At 41.7% G+C, this 12,290-nt stretch overlaps 1 long non-coding RNA gene across 1 annotated transcript; it reads left to right on the top strand.

The window, feature by feature from the left end:
* Positions 1 to 9,614: 9,614 nt before the first annotated feature.
* Positions 9,615 to 10,552, top strand: LOC148691304 (uncharacterized). The gene is made up of 2 exons (XR_015955952.1): positions 9,615 to 10,118; positions 10,245 to 10,552. It is a non-coding gene; the product is annotated as an uncharacterized LOC148691304 (long non-coding RNA).
* The last annotated feature ends 1,738 nt before the right edge of the window (positions 10,553 to 12,290 follow it).

Here is a 12,290-nt window from a genome sequence, read left to right as displayed (position 1 = left end):
ACATTCTTGGTTGTTTTGCTAGAGTCTTAATTGATTGTGGAGCTACACATTCCGTAATTTCTCATACATTTGTTCAAGCGACGCAACCTCGCCCCACACCCCTAGGGTATGATTTAGAGTTTGTTATGCCTAGGGGAGAGAGTTGCGTTGTAGATTGTGTGTACCCGGGGTGTCCAGTGATCGTAGAGGGTGTTGCTTTGTCAGCCGATCTTATCCCGTTAGATATTGTGGACTTTGATGTGATTCTGGGCACGGATTGGTTGCACTTCTATCGTGCCAACATTGACTGTTATGGGAAAGTGGTTACGTTTCACCGACCTGGACTACCTGTGGTTACCTTCGTGGGTGAGCAGAGTGGGGTGAGATATGGCGTTATTTCGGCGCTACGAGCGAAAAAGTCGTTAACTAAGGGTTGTCAGGGGTATCTGGCTCATGTGGTGCTGGATGAGGTTGTTACTAGCAGAATAGAGGATGTGAGAGTGGTCAGACACTTCCCTGATGTATTTCCTGAGGATTTACCTGGGTTACCCCCAGATCGAGACGTAGAGTTCACCATTGAGTTGATTCCAGGTACCAATCCTATTTCTTTAACTCCTTATCGTATGGCTCCTGCGGAGTTAAGGGAATTGAAAGTTCAGTTGCAAGAGTTAGTAGATAAGGGATTTATCCAGCCTAGTACTTCGCCTTGGGGTGCTCCAGTGTTGTTTGTGAGGAAGAAGGATGGAACTTTGAGGCTGTGCATCGACTACAGGCAACTCAATCGGGTGACGATTAAAAACCGTTATCCCTTGCCTCGTATCGATGATTTGTTTGATCAGCTGAGAGGTGCTTGCGTGTTCTCTAAGATAGACTTGAGGTCTGGTTACTATCAGCTGAAGATCAGTAGGGATGATGTCCCTAAGACGGCGTTCAGGACTCGTTACGGTCATTACGAGTTTCTGGTTATGCCATTTGGGTTGACGAATGCACCAGCCGCCTTTATGGATTTGATGAACCGAGTATTCCAGCCTTACTTGGATAGATTCGTCATTGTCTTCATTGACGATATTCTGGTGTATTCTAAGTCGAAAGCGGAGCATGTTCGACATCTTACTTTGGTGTTGAAAAGGTTGAGGGAACACCAGTTATATGCTAAGTTTAGCAAGTGCCAGTTCTGGTTAGACCAAGTTGCGTTCTTGGGGCACGTCATTTCTGCTCAGGGTCTTTTGGTTGACCCTCAGAAGGTTGCAGCGGTAGAGAGTTGGGAGCAACCGCGAACCGTCACCGAAGTGAGAAGTTTCCTTGGTTTGGCAGGGTATTATCGGAGGTTCGTTAAGGATTTTTCGGTGATCACCTTGCCGTTGACGAGGTTAACGAGGAGGGATGTTAAATTTGAGTGGGATGATAGGTGTGAGCAGAGTTTCCAACGGTTGAAGCATTGTCTCACTCATGCACCTGTTTTGGCACTCCCAGACGATAGCGGTGATTTCGAGGTTTATAGCGATGCTTCCTTGAATGGTTTGGGATGTGTATTGATGCAGCATGGTAGGGTGATTGCTTATGCTTCGCGGCAGTTGAAACCTCATGAGATGAATTACCCTACATATGATTTGGAGTTGGCTGCTATCATTTTTGCGTTGAAGTTGTGGAGGCACTATCTTTACGGAGAAAAGTGCAGGATCTTTACAGATCACAAGAGTCTCCAGTATCTCTTTACTCAGAAGGAACTCAATCTTCGTCAGCGGAGGTGGTTGGAGTTGCTCAGCGATTACGATTGCACGATTGATTATCATCCTGGTCGTGCGAACGTAGTGGCTGATGCACTTAGCAGGAAGTCACAGGGCCGTATTAATGCGTTGTACGCTAGTCGTGCTCCTCTTTTGGTGGACTTGCGTACTACGGGAGTAAGGCTAGAAGCCGAAGATCGAGATGTGGCATTACTTGCTAATTTCCAAATTAGGCCGATACTTGTTGATCGGGTGCTTGAAGCTCAAGTAACTGATCAGGAGACTCAAGAACTTATTCAAGCTCGAGAGCAAGGAAGGAGGCGAGACCTCAGAGTTCGTGATTCGGATGGCATGTTGATGTTAGAAGGTAGAATGTTCGTGCCTAAGAGTGTGGAGTTGAAGAAAGAAATTCTCGATGAAGCACATATCTCGGCTTATGCCATGCATCCAGGAGCTACGAAAATGTATCATACCATTCGACCATTTTATTATTGGCCGGGTATGAAGAGGGAGATAGCCGAGTATGTGAGCAGATGTGCTGTTTGTCAGCAAGTTAAAGCAGAAAGGAAGAAGCCGTTTGGGTTGTTGCAGCCGCTTCCCGTTCCAGAGTGGAAATGGGAAAATATCACCATGGATTTCGTGTACAAGCTCCCGCGTACACATAATGGCTTTGACGGCATTTGGGTGATCGTCGATCGACTCACTAAGTCGACTCATTTTATTCCTGTGAGAGAGAAGTATTCTCTGAGCCGTTTAGCGGAGTTGTTCATTTCGAAGGTTGTGAAGTACCACGGTGTCCCAGTGAGTATTGTTTCGGATCGAGATCCACGATTTACGTCGAAGTTTTGGGTAGCTTTCCAGGAAGCTTTGGGCACGAGATTACTTTACAGCACGGCGTATCATCCACAGACAGACGGACAGTCAGAGAGAACTATTCAGACCTTGGAGGATATGCTGCGAGCTTCGGTGTTGCAGTTTGGTGACGCTTGGCACCAAAGGTTGGATTTGATGGAATTTGCTTACAACAACAGTTTTCATTCGAGCATTGGCATGGCGCCATTTGAGGCCTTGTATGGCAGAGCTTGTCGCACACCGTTATGTTGGTCAGAGGTTGGAGAAAGAGTTTTAGTGGGTCCAGAGATTGTCGAGGAGACTACTCAGAATGTTCAGGTGATTAAGTCTAACCTGAAAGCAGCTCAGGACAGGCAGAAGAGTCTAGCGGATCGGCGTGCTACGGACAGAACATATGAGGTCGGAGATTGGGTATTTCTGAAGCTTTCACCGTGGAGAGGTGTTGTGCGGTTCGGAAAGAAGGGGAAACTGAGTCCTAGGTACATCGGACCATACGCGGTCACAGAACGAGTTGGTGAGGTAGCTTACAGGTTGGAGTTGCCTCCGGAGTTGGCTAGAGTGCATAATGTTTTTCACGTGTCTATGCTCCGACACTATGTTGCTGATCCATCTCATGTGATACCTCCTCAACCGCTTGAGATTAACCCAGACTTGACGTACGATGAGGAACCGGTGACGATCATTGATTGGAAGGAGAAGGTTCTGAGGAACAAGACAGTGAATTTAGTGAAGGTTCTGTGGAGAAACCATTCAGTCGAAGAAGCTACGTGGGAGACAGAGAATCGGATGAGGGATTTGTAACCTCGATTGTTCTTTGACTACTAGGGGTTGCTGCGTTGTTGTTTTGAATTTCGGGACGAAATTCTTTTAAGGTGGGAAGGTTGTGACATCCCGTCCCGAAAATATCGGAAATGTGCTTAGGAAATGACCTTTTTACCCCTAGTTGGTTTTCGTATTATTGTTTTTGGTTACTTTGTGTGGTGTTGGCAAGCTTTGGGCCACACACACACACCTGCACATACACTGTCTCTCTTCACCCTCTCTCTGTCTCTGTCCCGTGTCTCTCTCTCTCTCCCTTTCTTCTTCTTCTTCTTCCAAAAACGTACGGACCAACACACATACCCCTCAAACTGTGGTGGATCGAGGAAACCAAGGACACCTTTGAGCTCGTGAGGTCGAGGGGAACACAACCGTAGCATTTTCAGGTGAGAAACACATCGTTTTCACGTCGATTCGACGATGTCCGTTTTGAGTACTGTTCATGCAAAAGTTATACATTAAGTTTTTGGGTTTTCTGAGCTCGTAGTTGTGTTTGTGAGGTTCCCAGGAGCCTCGGAGTACTTCGATGGACGAATTTGGACGTCGGGATCGTCCTGCTCGAAGTTGGCCGGTTTTGGAGAATTTGCACAGGTATAATCTCTTAGCTTTAGCCCTTAAAACTTGTTGGGACATGTTCTACTAGTCTAGGGCTTTCATTTGGTCCAAGAATCACGAAAAACGGTCGAGAAACGAGCGAGAAAACCCTAGTTGCAGGTTTTCCCAGTTTCCGGCGCCGGCGACGTCGCCGGCGTTCGAATGAAGAAGGCGACGGAATATTCCGTCAATTCTGACGGAATATTCCTAACGCCGTTAACGGATCCGGTTAGTTTTAACGGAATATTCCGTCAGTTTAACGGAATATTCCTGACGGCGTCTGTTGACACCGTCAGTGTGCCTGGCACGTGGCCGCGCGTGGGGGGCGCGTAGGTCCGTGCCTGTGCTGGCGCGTGGGGGCGCGTGCGGGGTCCAAAAATTTTTCTAAAAATTTGGTTGTGATCCTGAGGTTGTGTAGAGCACGTGGGTATATTCATTTGTCCATTTTGAGCAATGTGTGAGAAGTTATTACGAGAAACGGGTTATGTGCTTTAAAGTTAACGTTTTTATAGTTGTTTCGCATCTAGGTGACACGTACCCAGAGGACGAGCGTGCACACGCGAGACAGGGGGGCTACGACCCTTCTACATACCAGTGAGTGGGCTTTTGTTTTCCGTATATACCTATATACATTTATATTCCCAGAAATTGAATTAAAAAGGGTTATTTGCCTTATGCCATGCACTTTATTATTTATCGTTTATGCATCTTTGCATGCATTATTTGTGGCATACATATACATATGCATATGTCATATATATTTATATGTGGGTGCTGTGGAGGCATAGGTAAGTGCCAGGTAAGCGTTAATTAACGATTGCATTACATAGTGTTTAGAGATGCTTAGAGAGCTCATAACCTGCACCCCCGGTGTTAGTGCTCCCGCCCAGAGTAGGGCACAGTCCTTCACGTGATGTTCACCTCCCGCACCACACGCTCAGCTTGGATCCAAGCTAGGTGCATAGGCCTGTCGTACAGACCACATTAGGTGGTTCCGACTCGTAGGTGACCCGCGATTATTCGCACAGCCTTCACGTGATCGTAGCACTAGAGCGTATATATGTATTACACCCAGGCCTGTCGTACAGACCACCTAGAGTGGTTCCGACTCGTGGGCAGGTTCAGTTGTTGAGTTTAAGATTGAGCTCTATATGCAGCCGTACAGGTCACGTTAGGTGACTCCGGCTGCCAGATGTTATGTTATTGATATGATTCATACCTGAGCACATACGTTTCATTACGAGGTTTTGACATGGCATATCTTGAGCATGATTGGCATACCCTTGAGCATGTTGGGCATATCTATACATACGTACATATGTTTATTTCCTGGGAAGTATACAGGTTTTACGGTGAGGGGTTAGAATGTATTTTATGAAATGGTTTTCAAAGAGCTTTGTTTTTGCCCACTCACGCTTTTGTTTTGCGCCCCTCCAGGTTCTAGTTGCTTAGCCGTTGCGGTGGTTTCCCTTGAGAGCTTTTCGGCGTTCTGACAGACACTCCACATTGTAGGGTCGCCTTCGGGCGTACTACTGTTGTCGTTTTATTTGGACTGCTATTGACCTGCTCTGAATTTGTATCGCACTAACTAGCACTTATTCTAGTACTTGTATGCTAGTTTTTAATTATTCGTACCTTTATATTACTACTTACGAGCTTCCGCACGTGCACTTGGCTACGTCACCTTTGAGTGACGGCCAGCACGCTCCGATCTCGGTCGGGGTGTGTCAGAAAACCTATCACATATTAAACTATTAGTTTACATAAAACTTTGAGAGTTAGTATGTTGATAACTGTTTTATTATATATATATATCAACTTGGTCCACTCATGTTTATTTTGCGCCCCCTCAGGATTTAGATTCAAGGCATACGATCCCAGCATCAAGGCACTTCTGCATCGGCATCTTCGAGTCCTCTCGATGTAGGACCCATTCTTTTATTCATTCAATTTTATATTCTTTTTTTTAGTGTTTTAATTAGTTGTATGCTCTGAACACGTTCCTTAAATGCATATTAATTATATTTAAATTTCTTTTATGTTATTCATATTTTAGTTCTCATATTTTCAATAAATGGCTTTCATCACCCTCGGGTGTCAGTCAGCACGTGGCCATCCCGATGTCCCTTGGACGTCGGGAACGAGACGTGTCACTTTAATTCAGTTTTATGTCAATTTAATCATATTGCCTTTCAATTTCTGAATGTAAGTTACAAAATGGTTATAAAAACCATCTTTTTCTGTAAGATGAGGGAGTTGAACGTCTTTGTTGGTGAATGAAATATTCAGAGAGATTTCTATCTCATATTTGTGCCTTTCTCTTTGTAAGAGTTTGCTGCTTTGTTATTTCTAGTGTCTACATTGTAGGCTGGTACTAGAACTAAAGTTTATAGGGTTTTCAGGCCTCTCCTCGCACTAGGAGATAGTGGACCCTACCTATAAATCCTATCTGTCATTTTATTTCGTTTCTATCCGCTGCGCCCTGCATCAAAATTTAAACCTAAAAGTGCTTAAATATAAGAGTGCGCTCGTGAGCGGGAATGAACCAATTTCACACATGATGTCAGAGCATAAATAAAGTACAGTACAGTAGGATGAGAATGATATCATCGAAGGTAATCTCTAATACTAAGATTTGCCACGAATCCTTGTTGATACGAAAGCTTAACTACTAAAACTTGGAGGAGCGAAAAATAAGGGTGAGTGGGCCTAAAAATAAAGCTTTATAAAAACCTTTTTGAAAACTTTATAACCCCTCACCGTAAAACAACTATAGTTTCCAAATTATACATACTACGTATAGTATAAAAATGCTTACCGTAGCCAGCAGTATTTCAAGGATGCCAAATGTCTCAACTTTCGTAAATAAATACTTGACGTCTGTAATCACATATTTTCGCGTAAATGATTTTTGTACACTTTTTATAGCCTCTCACACTCATTTTTTTTTTTTTGCCCATTGCGGAGTGAAAAATAATCCACAAAATTCTGGAGGCGGCACATGGACTTTTAACCAAAAAAGGCAAGATTGTCCTCATTAAATGGGCAGGGTATATTTATATTCCCCACACACAGCTCATCATCCTTAGACATGTAGGCAGGGGACTACGACTGCTCAAAGCTTGTCTTCACGTGGGAGAAGTCAAAGGCATTAACTTACACAATCTCTTGGGAATATTCTCACAAAAATCCAACCTAGGGCTAGCCACTCTCTATAAATACCCTATTTCTCCACCAAAATTCGGTAAGCTTTTTGCCATACAGAAAACCCTAAACACTCACTCTCTTCAATTACTAACTTAGGCATCGGAGATCCATTGGCCAAAACCCTCCACTCATTGTGGACGTGTGAGGCTTTTGATCATTGATCAAATGTGTTGATTGTTTTGCATGTACTTTTTCGTCAAAGCAAAGGACGACAGGAATTTGCATTGACACCCATCAATTTGAATAAAGCAAACGAAAATAACAATCTGAACTACACATTGGTGTGTATGAGGCTAAAACGGATATTTGTTGTTTTTATTTTACTTTCCTCATGGACTATTTTTTAGATCGAGCATGGGTTATTAATTTCACTTAAAGTTGCATGCACCACCCGTGAACCTTACTATCTTAGTAAAAAGTTGATGAAATATTAGGTGTTTCAAAGGTGCGGACTTTGAAGCGTAGACCACGAATTGAGGCCATCTCCAACTGATGGCTGGTCAGAGGGCTTGTTTTAGCCCTTTAGCCCTCCAAGATTCTCCAAGATATTAATATTTTAATGAACAGTATAGGGCCATATTTGTCTCTGTCTCCAACCGAGGGCCAGAGGACTCGTTTTAGCCCTACCACAAAAAACCGTCTCCAACCGAGGGCCAAAGGGCCAAACATAATTTATTATTTAAATTTAAAAACTACAACAACTTAAATTTAAAAACTACAACTTATATTTAAAAATTACAACTAAAATTTAAAAACGACAATTAAATTTAAAAACTACAAATGAAATTCGAAAACAACATTAACTTAAATTTAAAAACTAAAACAACTTAAATTTAATATCCATAATCAACATCATCTTCATCATCCGCCATCGTAGGAGTATAGTCAGAGGTAAACAACTGCCGTCGGCTCATAATTTCTTTTTTTTTCCTATCAAAATAGGCCTTACTCATTGGAGTGTAATTCGAAGTGTTCCTTTCCATATTCTTATCATCCATCTCTTCTTGTATTTGTTTTGCCCGTTCTTCATGCCTACGCTTCATTTCTTCGGCCTCAAGGGCATTTTGCTCCGCCAATAATCGCAATGAGGCCGCCACTTCATGTTGAGCGGCGTAATTATCATTTGTCTTGCCCTTTTCCTTCAACCTTCGCGCCTTGTTTCGTCCCATAGCCCTAGGTATGAAACCTTCACCCGAAGACGGATTTTCTACCCTTTTTTGTTGAATGGTTGGAGATCCATCTTCATCCATATCTACAGCTGAGCATGCAGTTTCGAACATCGGCGTAGGAGCTCTCTTTGGTGGATCTTCAAATAACACCCACCCTTTACAAATTTCCCAACAACTGTGAAACTAAAAGGGTTTCGAGCTACTCTCCATATACAATTCCTCCGCTTGGTGTACCTAGAAAAAAATTAAAGGAAATTAATTTAAGAAATTAAATGTAATATAATTAAATATTGAAAATAAATTGTGAACTTCGTCGTAGTAATTAGCGCCGCTTTCATGTCTACTTGCGGCTGCTAACAATGCTTGATGCCATTTGTTCAAACTTGGCTGAAGATGTTTCTTCCATCTTGAAGAACAACTCTCGTGGTTTCGAATATTCATTGGAGTGGTGCCTTCATAGAACTCTAAGTATTTTTTGGACACACGAGTCCAAACACCGTCATTTGTTTGACAATTCTCCCTCACACTATCTTCCGACACCCATCTATAAGCCTTGCAAAGAGCATCATCTTCTTTTCGGGTCCAAGCTCTACCTTTCATTGCAGAAGAGGTCATTTCAAAATTATTAAAAAAATTGAAGGATATATTTTTGAAAGAGGAAGGAAAATATGAGAATTGAAATGGTAGGAATGGTGAAAATTTTGTGATGAATGGTTTAGGTATTTATAGGGAAAAAAAATAGATATTTATTTAAAAAAAATAAAAAAAAGGCCCAAAAAACCCTAAAAAAAAAAAAAAAAAAATTGAATTCAACGGTAAGTGGCGCCAGCTAGCTGACGTCAGCTAGCCGTTGGTTTCAAAATTATATTTAAAAATTTCTGTCGGTTATAACCAACATGAATACATTTATATTAAATAATAGAAACGTATTCCTGTCGGTTATACCCGATAGGATTCCCAGTATTTCTGGCTAGCCCTCTAGTCCTTTCCGATTCTGTGGGGCCCTCTGAGATTCCACAGCCCTTTAGCCTAGCCCTCGGTTGGAGACGGTTTTCAAGATATTTTTGGCCCTCTAGACCCTTCGGTTGGAGATAGCCTGAGGTCTATGATTTGATGAGGGATCCGGATTCTCTGCCCTCCCAGTTCTCATACACTCCTATTCCCTTCTATTTTGTGCAATCACAGTTAAACCACGTCAACATTTTATATTGATTTTTTTATAAAGATAATAAGACAAAAAATAATAGTGATATAAAATGTTGACGTGGTTTAACCGTAACCGCATAAATATGAGAGGATGGGAGTGTATGAGAACTTGGAGGGCAGAAGCCAGGTCCTTTGATGATTACACGGTATAACCGGGCCTTTAAGACCTGATGTTATTCTAAACAGTTTGTTTTTTGTTCACTGGATGGGTTCTTTTGGAGGGAGAGAGTAGCTTCAACAAAGGCATTTGCGCGCCTCAAAGAGGGAAAGAGCGAGAGCTGGGTAAAGGGTTGGAGGAGGCGGGTCTTCAGGACCCGTATAGTACTGTAAAATGGATCGGATTCACCACGAAGCTCGAGTCCACCATCAGCGCCATTCCTATTTCAATGCCGAACGTGACTTGAATCAGATTCACCACGAGTTCTACATTCGCAGATCCCCTTGGCGGAGGAGAAGATTGTTATATTGCCCGTATACTTCGAATTTCCCCACAGACCCACCCCATCGAATCTCGCTTCGCAGCCATCTGAAATTTGTTTGGAATGGCGTGGCCTGATCCGAAGCGGTGAGCTTGGTTTTTTCTGCTTTTGCTCCATTTGGGTTTTTGAGGTTTTGGTTTTATTTTTTGTGGGTTTTCAATCGTTATGTGAATTGGGTGTGTGAAATAATTCTTGGGTTATGGTTTTTGCAGGAGGAAGCTTGGTGGGAAGTTGCGGCATCGGCGACTTGCGAATTTGATTGGGTATTGTCGTAATGAGCTTTAGCTAAGCATTTGTCCACTGTATGTCAAACAAAATCCAACCTTTTTTTCTTTTCTTTTCCGTCTTTGGGCATTAGCTGTTGTATCAAGAATGCTATTTTTTAGCTTAGCTTCTAAGGTTTCTGGATGACCCATTTGTGAAGTACCTCTAAATATATAGTATTTAGACAATCAATGAAATGCAAGATGGCACTGACATTAGTTTTCTATAACAAGAAATGGTTAGGCCATTAATCTTACCTGGTAGTATTACTAACCCTATATGATGTTTAACATTGCCTTTCATTTGGAGAAGTCGTGGCGGGGCGTGGTTTTTACTTTATAGTATAGTCTTCCATCTAATGTGGATGTACTGTGCTTGTCTTCGTACTGCTAATTTCTCAACATTTGCATAAGCAATCAATTCAATGTTTGAGTTATGTTCCTCCAAATTGAGAATTAGTAGCCGCATTTCTCGAAGGTTAAATTTTTGGTCTCTACTTTTTCATAGAAGGAGAATTAAACCATTGAGTGGACCATGCGTTTAAGACCTGGTTTGGTACTGAGGTGATTCTGAAAGAAGCTGCTATAAAAAAAAGCTGGGAGCTGTTTTTGTGTTTGGTAAACACTCAGCTTCAGCTTTTTTTCACAGTTTTGGGTGAAAAAAAGCCAAAAACAAGAAGCTGCAAAACCCAGCTTTGAAAAACCAGCTTTTTTTTCACATCTGTTTTACATAAAAGTTTACTAAACATTCTAATATTGCTTTTTTTTTTTCAAAAGCACTTTTACAAAAAAGTTTACCAAACACTCTGCTGCTTTATTTCACAGCTGCTTATTCTCACAGCACAGCAGAAGCAGTTTTTTTTCAAAGCACAGCAATACCAAACCAGCCCTAAAAGTGGCCATTTATATTGCTGAAGCTTTAGATTATTCTAGTACTGAGTGACACACCTCAACCCGGAATGTCCACCTGAACTCCGAATCGAGTTGTGTTGGCCAACATCTAGAGGGTGACAAAGCCATAATGTGTAGTAATGTGATTAAATTTAAACCTAAAAGTGCCTAAATATAAGAGTGCGCTGGTGAGTGGGAATGAACCCATTTAATACGTGATGTCAGAGTATAAGTAAAGTATAATAGAGTAAGATGAGAATGATACCATCAAAGGTAATCTCCAATACCAAGATTTGCCACGAATCCTCGTTGATACGAAAGCTCAACTACTAAAACCTGGAGGGGCGAAAAATAAGGGTGAGTGGGCCTAAAAATAAAGTTTTATAAAAACCTTTTTGAAAACTTTATAACCCCTTACCGTGAAACAAGTATAGTTTTCAAATTATACATACTACGTATAGTATAAAAATACTTACCGTAGCTGTAACGCCCCGGCCCTGAATTTTTTATTTTCGGGGATTGATTTTGTTGATAGGCCCAATTTCAAATCATAGTTAATTTATTTTCATTAGTCACATTCCTCTAAGTCAATAATTTAGATTCTTATAAGCTATCCATATTTTCTTAAATGTCAAAACATAACAATAAATTAACAATTGAAATCACTATCATTAGTAACGTTCTCCAAATAATTTTCTTTATCCCACGTGTAATTCATAAACATTAATCATTTACCAAAACATACAATTTCACTTCCAATTTAGAACCCTTTCCTTCTCTTAGGTCAAAATTCAATCTAAATATTAATTCTCGATTATTTAATCTCACTTATTTTATGGCTGTATCTAACGTCTCGTTAAGACTGCCTACGTACCCTAAACAGGGATCAAGTCATTCGTTGTTCGCATTTTAATCTACTCTCCACTTCCAAAAATGTTCTAGTTTAGGTCACATTCAACCTTAGCTTCCAAGATCGAAACGCATCAAATGGTTACCAAACATGAATTCAGAATATCTAAATTTGCATGAAAAAGGCAGCATTGGCCCATTGGCTACCCGCCGCCGCAGGTGGCGGTCGACCACCCCAACTTGTTGGAAAATTTC

The sequence above is a fragment of the Pyrus communis genome, chromosome 14 (genome assembly GCF_041283825.1).
Source record: "Pyrus communis isolate YQ-2024b chromosome 14, ASM4128382v1, whole genome shotgun sequence".
Lineage (NCBI taxonomy): Eukaryota > Viridiplantae > Streptophyta > Magnoliopsida > Rosales > Rosaceae > Pyrus > Pyrus communis.
Note: the sequence above shows the minus strand (reverse complement) of the source record. Positions and strands in the feature narration are given on the sequence as shown.